The 12,668-nt window shown below is 44.0% G+C and overlaps 1 protein-coding gene across 2 annotated transcripts in view; it reads left to right on the plus strand.

Annotated features, from left to right (window-relative positions):
- Window positions 1-12,668, plus strand: part of SLC25A21 (solute carrier family 25 member 21) — a 530,971-nt gene that overhangs the window by 340,369 nt on the left and 177,934 nt on the right. The window lies entirely within an intron of this gene.

Here is a 12,668-nt window from a genome sequence, read left to right on the forward strand (position 1 = left end):
TGAATGCTGTGATGCTGGGGCGGATGGAGCATCCCACAGCAGCATGGGGGACCCCCTGCCTGCTCAGCGGCGAACCCAGAGTGAACAAGAAGTACTTCCACTTCATTTCTGGGTCTGCCGGGGAGTGTGCTGGGGGCCCCCCTGCACCCCTGAGTTCGGTGATTGGCCACAGGGGGACCCCGCCGCTGGTGCCCCCCCACACCCAGGAGGCACCAGTTGCTGAGCTGGGAGGGCGCAAGGGCTGCCCCCCCAGCACACTCCCCAGCGGACCCAGAAGTGGACTGGAAGTGCTTCTGGTCCACTTCCAGGTCTGCTGTCAAGTGTGCTGGGGAGCACCCTGCGCTGCTGCGGGATGCTCCATCCACTCTACCATCGCAGCATTCATGAGCCGCTTGCTACGTTGAGGTATGCAGAAAAAACATTTAAAGCTGTGTCTATGTCTGAATTACCTAACCTTTCCAAATCTCTCCAAATCAATTCAGAGGATTCCGATTTGATTCAGAGAGATTAAAGGGTCTCCTGATTCAATTCAGATTCAGAGATTCGGCCACTGAATCGGGCCAAATGTCCACCAAATTGAATCAGGGACTGAAGCTTCACACAGCCCTAATAGCTGGAAGCAGAAAGTGACAGCTTTTCTTGTGGATATTGAAATCTTGTTTTTAACAGCAATCATGGTTTGGTTTTTATTATTTCTTGAAGGACTTTGGCAAAAGGAATTATACCTCACAAGAAAATCCAAATAAGAACACACAAATAAAACAAGAAGGAAAACTGACTCTTTTAGGTTTGGGACAGATACTAGTAAGGTGCCTGCAATTACCATACACTCTTTTAACATTCCAACCAATTCCCAAGTAAATGGAAAATATCCCAGTAAAGGGGGAGAGAGCTGTGGTCCCTGGGATTAAGTATGAAGCAGCCATCTGGGAAAATGGAGTTCTATTCCTACTTAGTGTAAACTTGGGCATCCATCTAAATCACTTTCCTCATCCTTAAAATTAGGATAATGCTAACCACCTTGAGATCTATAGATGAAAGGCACTTAATATGTGCCAGCTCTTATTTATTATTAAAGCTTACAGACACAAAGGTTTACTAATATTTTATAAGAGAAACTCCAGTCCATACAAAGAGTTACAAGCACTATAAAGTATAGCAGCCTGGTAATACCAATTTTGGAGTTGAAGAGGAAAGTAGAAAGGAAATAAAATAAGAACAACCTTATGGGAGATGCAGTTAAATTAAGGTCATGAATCTGTAAAGATCACTGGACAAACTCCTGTACCTTTCCAGAGCTCCATTGACTTAACCACAGCTTTGCATGGATGCACAAGTCCACACGTCACCTGTGTGGCAAGATCAAATCATGGAAGTGCCATAAAACAAATATGACAGTGGGCGCATCTACACATGCATTAATGTGCCATAGTTCCTGTGCATTACATCTGGTACCTATAATAACAGGTACGAATGCAATGCACAATAACTGATGCTACTGTGCAGTAATGCCAGTACATGCTTTTTTGTGACGCTAATGCTCCATAGACTAATTCTACTATGCACTGGTGCATTAGCACCTTTTTTCCCTGCTGCACTAATGCACAGTAGAATTAATCTACTGCTTATTTAGTATCTCATGTAGACACACCTAGTGAGAGAAAAGCAAACTATTCTGAGAATCAATGAGAAGTCGAGAACATACATATCTTGCTTTTCCTATGGCCAGAGTTGTGGGTGCAATTATAATCAGATGCATTGCACAGACCCTTGCAGTATTACCCATCAGCAAATTCTCAGTGGTGCATATGTATGAGACGTAAATGCCATTATCCCCACATTGTAATAGGGACAGTGAAGCACAATAACTTGCTCAACTTTGCCCAGCAGATAGGTAGCAGAATCAAAAATGAAACCCCCTTCTATTTGTTTCTGAGTTCAAGTACCATGTCTACAAGACCATGGTGACTTGCTTTACAGGGGAATAGTCTGAAATCCTCGATATTAATATGGCAGTTTAATTCTATGCCCTAATTTGGTGGTTTTGAAGATATTTAAGACAACAAATGGTTCAGAGAGGTTTCTGGTACATTTTCATATATTCTATGCCCTTGTTACAAATTCTCCCATAAGTATACTGGTAAAGCACTCCAGATTTTCAACCTAATATACATATATATGAATCTCTTCCATTCACATCCAGGTTTTGTTTTTTGTTTTTTAATTGAATGGAAAAAATATATGCGGTATCTCAAAAAGTGTATATACATTTCAGTCATCACAACTGTAAAGTGACACTGATAGAATCACAGTCAGCTGTCTCCCATCATTTCCTGGAAGTCATTTTGGATGTCAATAGTAGTGTACATAGTTAGTTATGCTTCTTGTGTTCTAAGGAAATAAGAATCATCACTGTCATTCAGTAATTCCCTGTATACCTGCTGAGTAACTTGTGCATATGTTTTTTGAGACATCCAGGCTAAACAGATGGAACCTCATTCATTGTTGATTATTTTTATGGTATTTTGCACTTTCTGAATGTTTTCCCCCTCCCCCTTACAAAAGGGGATTATATTGCCCTTTATGATTAGTGAATCTTTGCTTAAACTGAGTTTAGCATTCTAGCGGAACCTAAAAAAGATGCCAGAGGCCTGTGTCTCGTGGATTTGTGGCTGTGCATCTTTCCTTGATTGTTATGTATTTTGTGTTTATTTGAATATGTTTTTAATAAAAACACTAGAGAAAATAAAGTTCCTGCCTGCGATTATTTTAAATCCCAGGAAAAGCTTACCATAATGGTTTGGCTCTATTAGGACAATATTTTGCAATATCTTTGCTGTATTTAATACATTTTCTATTATTATACAGGAATAATAATATATTTGGTTATTCACAGCAGGTTTTGGAGAAACAACAATATAGAAATTATATGTTTTTTATAAAATATAAACTAACAACATGCTATTTTCTGCTAAATATACATCTGAAAATAGGTTCTATTATTATTATTAATAGTAGTAGTAGTAGTATACATTGGAACTCCAGAGAAGTTCCATACAATTCCAGTCTGAGGAATTCAACCAGGTGACATAGAATCAGTTGTTCTAGCCCAGTTCATTCCACTTCCTTTTTTTAAATGAAATGCTGTTCCCACTTAGGGAGACCAGCAATGTCCATTCTGATAAGAATATTACTTAAGGTTTTACACTGCATTTGTTAATCTTACAGCAAGCCTTCCATTAGCTTTTTTATCAGATTACTCTGGTGAATGGAGCAGTTGGCAGTCCATAGAGTATTGGATTCTCATTGCCTCCCTACAGCATACAAAAAATTCTTACTGACTTCAAAAGAAAATATTTGTATCCTCATGTGTGAGTAGAGTGAGCAGCAGCAGGGAAAACCTTCCAGATAGAGATGATATCAAAATACAAAAAGGATTATTTTCTTGATCAAAGAATCTTCTTAAAAGGAAGACCTTCCTTTTCAGCATGGTCTTGATTGCAGTGCAATGTCATATTCTTCACATATCAGACCTACCAACCTATGATGCAAGGTATGACAGTCTGAGGTATGAAAGACATGATTTTGTCAGTGCTATTATTTTGAGCTAAAAATAGTACAGTGTTTTTCCAATTACAAAACTGTGGTTTGTGCCTGATTGACATATGTTTCAGTTTAAACAAATATACCAAATTCATAACTTAACATGTTCTATTGTTGGAAAAATGAATACTTGTGCAGCAGTTGACAGAAATAGTTGGAAAGTAGAAGGAAGACAGCTAAGGGAAACTGTCTGAAGTAAAGAGAAAGTTGGTAGTGAAAACATTGTCTAAGAGGTTCAGCCAAACAAATCAAGACAGGATGAGTTGTAATTGGAGGATTAGGTCCAAGCATCCCCAGTTTGACATGCTTCAAATCCTGCTGCATATGGTCCCATATTAATAAATAGGTTTAAAAGGGTGAAAAAAAAATACCTGGTTAAAATTTTCACTATCCCACTACAGAACATACAGCAGAATTTCACCACCATAAAACCAGATGTGTAAAGAGTAATTAAACCCAACAACATCCTTGCAGTAGGCCTCTCCATAAACTTTTAAATATTTCTGGAAATTACCACCTTAGAGAAAAATGGTACATCCAGGAATAACATTGCGAAGAAGACACTAATGTAAATAATGCACAAAAGCAAAATAAAATCAAATGTCTTTTAATAATTGATATGTATAAATTAATTTCCTTTGGCCATGATTGCTCTCTTTCACATTCACTGCCAAAGATATTTGTACAATTGAGTTTTACAGGTATCCATATCCCTGGAAAGCAAATTTCAAGGTTGAAATGGTGAAATTTTGATAAGAGTGTAAGTCCTTGCTTTGGATATAGTTGTACATCATGTATTATGATACCTTGTGACTTATCTGACTATTCACATCTAAGTATCATAACTCAAGTAGCAAATACTTACAAAGAACTACATGTGACCAATTTCTGGAATTAAAAACAAAAAATCATAAAAACATGGTAAAAACCTTCAATAGTGAAAAAAACCCTGAGATCTCCATCTACTGACCAGAAAGAGATGCTAATTTGCTGAATAAATTTTTCACTTATCCTTCACTGTGATACTGCTTTGACAGCTTGCCTAGGAATATTATCATACTTGCTGTATGAATTAAAAAAATATTTGAAAGGGATGGAGTTCTGTTAGGTCAGATCATTTAATAATTCTGAGCCAGATCTTCAGCTGATGGAAATGGACATCACTCCATTTACTTCAATGGAGCCATGTCAAATTATACCAGTTAAAATGAATTGATCTTCTGACTTTCAGCCCTGTCTTTGTGGGGGAGAGGGAGAAGGGTGTGGTAAATGCTATTCTAAGATGTTTGCTGTCTGAGGGGATATGGAGAAAGTCTGACTTATCATTATATTAAGGGCATTGCTTACTTGATCTCTGTGCTCACAAACTAAACTTTGATTCAACAAAGCAAAAATTGTATATTTATCGGATTCAATAAAATAACCACAGTTCCAGAAATCTTTTTAAAACTGTCTTCCTGGACTTTGAAACTCAGTTGTTCCCTCACAGTGTAGTGTCTCACTGGACTTTGTGTGTTGGCAGGGTTGGTCCCAGAGAACGGACCCAGGAGTAATTCTTGCCCCAAATTCTTGGAGCTCCGAAGAGCACATGGGAAACCCACAGAGCACTGTAAAAATGATGGATCCAATTCTTAACCCTGGCTGAATGTGGTATCAGACTTTAGCACTCTGTATCACATCCCATCTTGACTCACAGTAGGTCATATTCTGCTGACATCCCATGGAGCATTGTGGCACCCCCCTTACAGGGCAGTGATCTATCCCAGGCCAGAGCTTGTCTCCTCTGAGTACTGGGCCAGCCCCACCCCTAGGCTCTCAGTGACCTGAGATGGCAAAACCCTTGTTTCCACACACACCCTCCTCCTTCTTCCCTCCAGCAAGCTACAAGCCACCGTCTGGCATTCTCTCTCAGTGTACGCATTTCATCTACCCCATCTGAGCATATGTAAAGATGGTCGTTTTTGATTAAGCACTGTGCTGTCTGCTGGAAATTGCATTCAAACCGGGGGCTGTCCACGATATTCATCTTGTGAAGTGTTATTTTATAGTATCCATATCCAGATCTCAGTCTGTTTAGCTTGACCAATGCTTCTCTGTCAAGGTCATGCCCAATAGAAGACTCATTTGGTGTTGGTATAAAACATTGTAGGAATAGATTTCAGAGCGGATTACTCTGAATGATCATTTCATTTTCATTCACTCCATTCACTTGATCCAATGCCCTAGAATGCAAATTGTGCAGCCTGTTATGAATCTCTGTGCCCTGTTAAGTACAGTGTCAAGTTTTTTAGTGCAAAAACTACTGGACCATACAGGAGCACAGTAATCTGCTGGGGCATATATCATTGCAGGTGCTGTGGTTCTGAGCACTGTGAAGTTAGCATCCCATGTTCTGTTGGCTAAATGTCTTAAGGCAGCTACCCATGCAGAGACTTTACTGCTGGCTTTCTGAATGTAATATTTATAGGTGAGGGAACATTCTGATGTGACACCTTGGTGAGTTGGGGTATGCTCATGGAGAAGGCTGTGGTTACCTACTCTGACCTTCTGCATGCTTTTGGCTCAGTAATTATCCCCATGGGAGACTGATAATGATTTATTGATGCTCCTCACTGATCCTGTGCCTCTCAAACAACCTCTCTGCCAATCCCCATACCACTGGCCTGGAACAAAGGTTTGGTCCCCTTTACTGCTGATGAGGGCTTATCAGTTTGTATTATATTGAGTGGGGCCGTAAATCTGGATAACTGACAACTAACTGCCCCATCCCTCAAGATCATGTTGATTTCCTGAGAGAGGCTATCATGCTTATCCAGATCCACCAGACACAAACCCTAACCCAAACAGACCCCGATATACACTGAAAGCTTTATTCAAGCTCCACAGCCAAAGTGTAACCAACAGTCACAACTTGGGGTTTTTGCTGCCATGTCTCAGGGTGCCATTTGGCAGAGCAGCTATGAATGAGCATCACTGAAAGTAAGAGACAGCGGGAAACAGGAGTTCTCCCTAGCAAAACCCCCTGCACACCCTCCTCCTCCCCCACCACCCCACCTCCTTGCAGAGAACTGGAGAAGGCTTATGTTTCTGGGCCTTGATGCTTGGGTTTCCCAGTCCTCCCAGCTTCTACAGCAGGGTGATGGAACCCAGGTATCCAGGTGTTCCCATCTGGGAGGCAGAATATGGGTATTCTGTGCCATGGTCAGCACTGGGTCATAAGGAGCTGTGCAGCTTCTAGCCCTGGGCAGGGGAAAGGGTCCAAACAGGGAATTCACCAGAGGTCCCTTGGTGTCTCCCTTATTTGCAGGCTCCACATTTCTGCATGGGAGGCCCAGTCATGGAACCTGAGATGCTGGATCCAGGATGGTCACCTGGACACCTGTAGAGCACTGGAGATGCATATAGATGGCATCAGTGACATGTGGACCAAAGGGGACCCTCAATGTGGGGCATTAGAATGGAGAGGTTGGTGATTACTTGCACCTGTGGTGCCATGGCTTTTGAATGACCCATCCAGGCCCATGAATACACTGAGAAGGTCCACAAATGAGGTCTGTGGATGGCCACCCACTGTCTGAAGGAGGCCACCTGTGGTGCTACAGAGCCGAGAGAGTCACAGTGCCAGGATAGAAAGTTTATACACAGAGTCAAAGACCACTTGGCATCCAGCAGCAACACTCAGTGCTGCCTCCCATGGGGAGATCATTGCCTTCCCAAGCCACAGTAGTGGGGTGGGATGCCCCTTACCACCGCTGCCATTGAGAGCCCTGACATGCCTGAGAGTCCAGGGGGGAGCAGGATCATGGCTGTGCAGGAACACTGTACTCCCCACATTGATTGGGAGATGCCAGGGTGCAGGGGAGCTTCAGAACAGAAGGTATAACACACGGAAGCTGCTGACCCATGGCCCAAGGAGCCAGGAGAGCATCCAGTGGGGCCTGTTCTGGAGAGCATTACTGGGGGAGAGGAAGAGGACCAGGCTGCCTGAGACCCAGTGCCAGGGCTGGCATTGACTCTTCCTGCCTTCCAGGGCCAACTCGCTACCACCAGCCACTGATGGTCACCAGTGTAGGCTCAGGGCCCCAAAGAGTGTCCATGCCAGTCCCAGAAGGAGGCAGGAGCACTCAGAATGGGGGTGTGGGCCAACTGCTCACCAGGCCAGGCTGTTGCAGGCTTGGGTCCTGCAGCGGGGGAGTGGCACAGCCTCTGCAAAGATAGGCAGCCCCCTGGTCTCTGGTCTAAGTTCTGGAACAGGCAGCATTTCAGTTTTTCTTTATTATGAAAAGTTTGGCAGCTGCAACATTTAATTAAACCAATAGGCAGAAGTTTTGTGCTTGGCATTCCCCCACCATCCCAAGGTTTCATGTTTCATTATGCTGAGCCCCCGTGGCTGCCCACCCTACTCTGGCCCTCAACAGCATAACTTCCTGGTGCAGGCAGGGTCTTTCCCCACTCTCTCAATGTTAACTGCGAAGAACGTTCCAAGTTCCGGAGCAGGCAATGTTGCACAGTTTTTGTTTAATAAACACATTAAAAGTTTGGCAGCTTCAACGTTTGATTAAAATGAAGCACATCTCTTCCTTGCACTGCATTCCCCCACTTCCCAGGTTATGCCCCTGGGGAAGTGGGGTGGTTTGCATTGGGGGCAGCAGTATCCATGACACAGGTCCAGAGGGGCCCAAGGAAGGGCACTAATGGCCCAGTGCCAGGGCAGGGGCAAAGCCTTCTGGCCCTACTCATCCAGGGAGAATTTCCAGTGTATGCAGGCAAGGAGCTACTCTGCTAGGGCTTTGCAGATCAAGACAGTCTGCTGCAGTGCAAGGCTGGGGCAACCAATATCAGCAGAGATGCTGGGGGGGAATACAGGCATCCAGGACACGTGTGCACGCACACACACATATACACAGAACTCAGGAGTCACACACACACACACACACACACACACACACACACACACACACACACTTGGCGGGTGCAGGGTATGCTGGGTAGGCATGAGTGGGTCACAGGATAATCAGCTAATGGTTCTTGGCCATGACACGTTGTTGTCTTACCAGGTCCAGGAGGGTTAGGCATCATGTCCTCACCAGCCAATCGGCAGCTCATCCATTCGGCTCTGCTTGGGAATCATCAGCAGCCTGGGGAACCTGTGGGCCATGCTGGGAGGCATGCGAGAGCCCCCCTTATTTGTTGTGCTTGGGGCATTCAGGCAGGCAGGCTCTGAGCCCCTCCTCCCCCTCGCCAAGGGGTAACGTGTTCTGCTTCTTCCTAGCCTAAATGGGGGCACTTAGAGTAAAGCTCGACAGTTAGAGTGCTTCTGCTGCTGGCTTCTTGAATGCTTGTACTGAGCCACAAGGGTTAACCCCAGCCATATCTGAACTGCGCAGGGATGTACACACGGGTGAATTTCTTGTGCCCTCTTACATGCCCATGAGAAACCTTTTAAGAGATCTCAGTGATTCTGCACCATTTTGTGAGCTGGTGACTGCAGGGATTCTGGACTTGATCCACATTTACAATAACCTTATTTATGTTGCTCTGGCAGTGAAAAGGGGCCTCTTAGTGATTGTGAATATCATTTACTTCCACTTTAAGGTCCTTTTATGCTGACAGGGTGATGCGAAGGAGCCTTTGTATGAATGAAAAGCTGGTCTCTATCTTTCATTTTATGCTTGGCCACTGTGTCTGAAACCCCAGAGATACAGAGGCCATTTGTACATGCCACAAAATTGGCCTTTAAAGCAGCTTAATGCCATTTTGCACTGCTTTAATGTTGCAACTGTTTACACGCGTTTTTCCCTCCCTGGAGCATGCCGGCCTGTCTGAGTTGCATAAGGGCCCAGTCCTTCCCTCTGCAGCTGCAGTGCCCCTTGGGACTGCCCAGGCCAGGTGCCTGTGGGCAGATGCCACCTGGGTTGCACTGCCGCTGCCATGGAGGCAAGCACAAGCCCCACCCCGCCAGCTCAGGGACCACTTGGCCTGCTGGCAGCTCACCCTTCCCTCTCTGCTGCCGGAGAAGCAGGTGAAGATTGGGTCCAACCTTTGTGTACAGACCACGAGGGTTTACTTTGCCCTAAGCTGAAGTGGTGTTTTTAAAAACCCACCACTTCAATTTAGGGAGAATTAAACTGAAGTAACTCCCTCATGGCATGTACAAATGGTCAAAGTCCCCAGAACTTTTAAAAGCTGGGAATTTTAGTTCAGATCTGAACTCACCAATGCAAATGCATTTCTGATCCAAGACTTTTCTGCTGATTTCTTTTTTTGTTGTTCATTTTGCTCCTTTGTTCCAATTTCTGTCATTTTGCTCTTATTAGAAGAGTTCAGCTTACTACATGTGTTTCCGATCTCATGCCATCTGTTGTTTTGCAAGAGCTACTTCCTTTTATATCATTAATTCCTCTTTGATTTCTAGTCTTTTTTGTTTAAATGAGCAGTAGTGGAGCCTGTTCCAAAACCCTTAGTTTGGAGATAGAGATCCATGGCAGTTGCCAGCTGACTTCCAGTTCTTTCTGTCCTTATCTGAGTGCACTGTCTTGATACAACATCAGCTTTTCTGAATGGTACTCACCTGGTTCATGGCATTCTTGGTTTACTTCAGGTCTTTTGACCCTAATAGTTCTAGTTAAGTTCTTTAAACTAGGGAAAGGTAGGAAATAGTTTTCCTGTCAAGCAAAATTTTCAGGATATCCAAAAAAATTCCCATTCTGAATTGGGATTTTAGAAAGCTTTGCAAACTAAAACTCAAAAAAATTAAAAATGATTCAGTCAAAGGTAATATTTCATGTTTATATTTTTTAAATATTTCATTTCAGTTTCAAACATTTTCTTACAATACTTAGCTTAAGTTTTAATTGAAAAGTCATTTCAAATTAGAAAAATGGAATTTTTCATTTTGAAAATTTCCAAAAAAGAAACATGTCAACTATCTGTAAAAATATAGAATAATGTTTACTTTAAAAATTGTTGAAATTGCTTCTTTCCAGGGAAAGTTTCTGTTTTGACAAATCAACATTTTTTGACAAAAATTTTTAGTAAAAAAATTCCTCAGCAGCTCTATTTAATAACCTTATTTCTGCCTATTGTCAAGGCTTTTCACTGGTATTAATCTTACTTGATCTGTCAGTGACCTTGGACATACTCATTCATGTGTTCTGCCTGTATACTGTAGTTGATCTTTTCATTTTAGCATTTATGGTTTGGTACTCAAATAGTTTGAATGTTTCATTAGATATCTTTCATTCCAGGTTTTATGTAATAAGAATTTATCTCAATTTTACAGTAATTTGGATGTGGATGTGGTCCAGGGCTCTGTAATTTAACCCTTTATTTTTCCTTCTCTGTACAGTCTGTTAGGAATTAATAAAGGCACATGGACTAGTAATTCCAGTTAGATATGCTATTCCAATTTAAATCCTTCCCTGAATTAAACTGTATTGATACGTGCTGTTAAACAGATGCTCTGTCTTTCTGTGCTGGACAAAATGATTACTGCTTATATATTCCTATTCATATGCATAGGCACTCCATGGGTGCATCCATACATGCAAGCAGATGCATTTGCAGCAGCTCAAATAGAAGCAGTGCAAATTTGAGCTGGGGCTTTTTGCCTCAGCACATGTGCTTGGACATGCACTTTGTTGAGGAGCAAATTGTGCCACTTGGGGCAAAATAACCCTGCCTGGGTCCTCCTGGATCTGCAGCCAGGGGGAACTAGGGCCCAGGGCCAGCACCTGTGCTGTCCCCAGCAGTATAAAAAGCTGTCCTGTCCTGGCCCCATCAGTACAAAAAGCTGCCCTGGCAAGTAATTCAGGGCTACTCATTCTCAGGAGCTTCTGGGGTCCAGCCAGTTGGTACCTGGGGACACTACCCTTTGTGCCAGCTGGACTGCTGAAACAGCCCTGAGAGTTCCCTGCACCGTCTACCCACTGCAGCAGTCTGGCAGTGGGGGCTGCTGCCTGGCTGTGACTTGCTGTGCACCTGCCAGACCTGGATAGGCACTGCACAGCCAATAGAGGTGTCTGCCTCTCTGGGCCAGCTGCCAGTGGGCTGTGGCTGCAGGGTTGGCCTTTGTGCAGCACTACTGCCATGTGGGCCCCTGCCCAGCCATTTGGGCAGCTATTGCCCGGAAGATGTTCCAGGTGTGGTGGCCTTCTTTGAACTGTACCAAAACATGTCCTCCTGGCCCCAGTTGGCCAGGAGGTCAGCCACCTTCAGCTGGGTCCAAGATGCCAGCTCTAAGCAGGCAGGGTCCTGCCACTGGCCTCCCTAGCAGGAATTCTGGTGTTCCCTATTTGAAAACTGAAAAATCCCTGATAAAAAAATCCTAAAGTCACTCTGTAAAATACCCCAAAATCCATGTTCTTCCACAATTAAAACAAAAGACCACTATATATAGAGAGAGAAAGAGTGAGAGACAGAGAGACAAGGATCAGTTGGGCATGTTTTATTGATATATCTACAGTGTTAAAGCAATTTGGAGGACTACCAGTGTCTCTATAATAATAATAAAGTGAATTCCAAATACATGTTTCATTAATTCATGAATACACGAATATATGTTTTGCTGCCCCCCCAAGGGTAACAACCCCCCCACAGGGGCCATAGCACCTCAACAGGGGCTACAACTCCCCCTCAGGGGGCCACACCCCCTGGCAGGGGCTATGGCCCCCATGAGGGTCTACAGTCCCCTCACAGGGCTTATGGCCCCCCCACAGGGGCTAAAGCCCCCCCACAGGGGTTACAGGCCCCCTCAGGGGGAACGGTCCCCCCACAGTGTTTACAGCCCCACACAGTAGCTATATCTTCCCAACAGGGGCCACAGCCCCTATCATAATAATAAAGTGAATTCCAAATACATGTTTCATGAATTCATGAATACATGAATATGTTTTGCTACCCCACCGGGGCCCCCCACAGGGGCCACGGCATCCCAACAGGGGCTATGGCTCCCCCTCAGGGGCCATGGCACCCCCCACAGAGGTTACAGCCCCCCACAGGGGCTACCATCTCCCACAGGGGCTATGTCTTCCCAACAGGGGACACAGCCCCCCAACAGGGGCCAT

Source organism: Gavialis gangeticus, unplaced genomic scaffold, assembly GCF_001723915.1.
Source record: "Gavialis gangeticus isolate Ggan-Ray unplaced genomic scaffold, GavGan_comp1, whole genome shotgun sequence".
NCBI lineage: Eukaryota > Metazoa > Chordata > Crocodylia > Gavialidae > Gavialis > Gavialis gangeticus.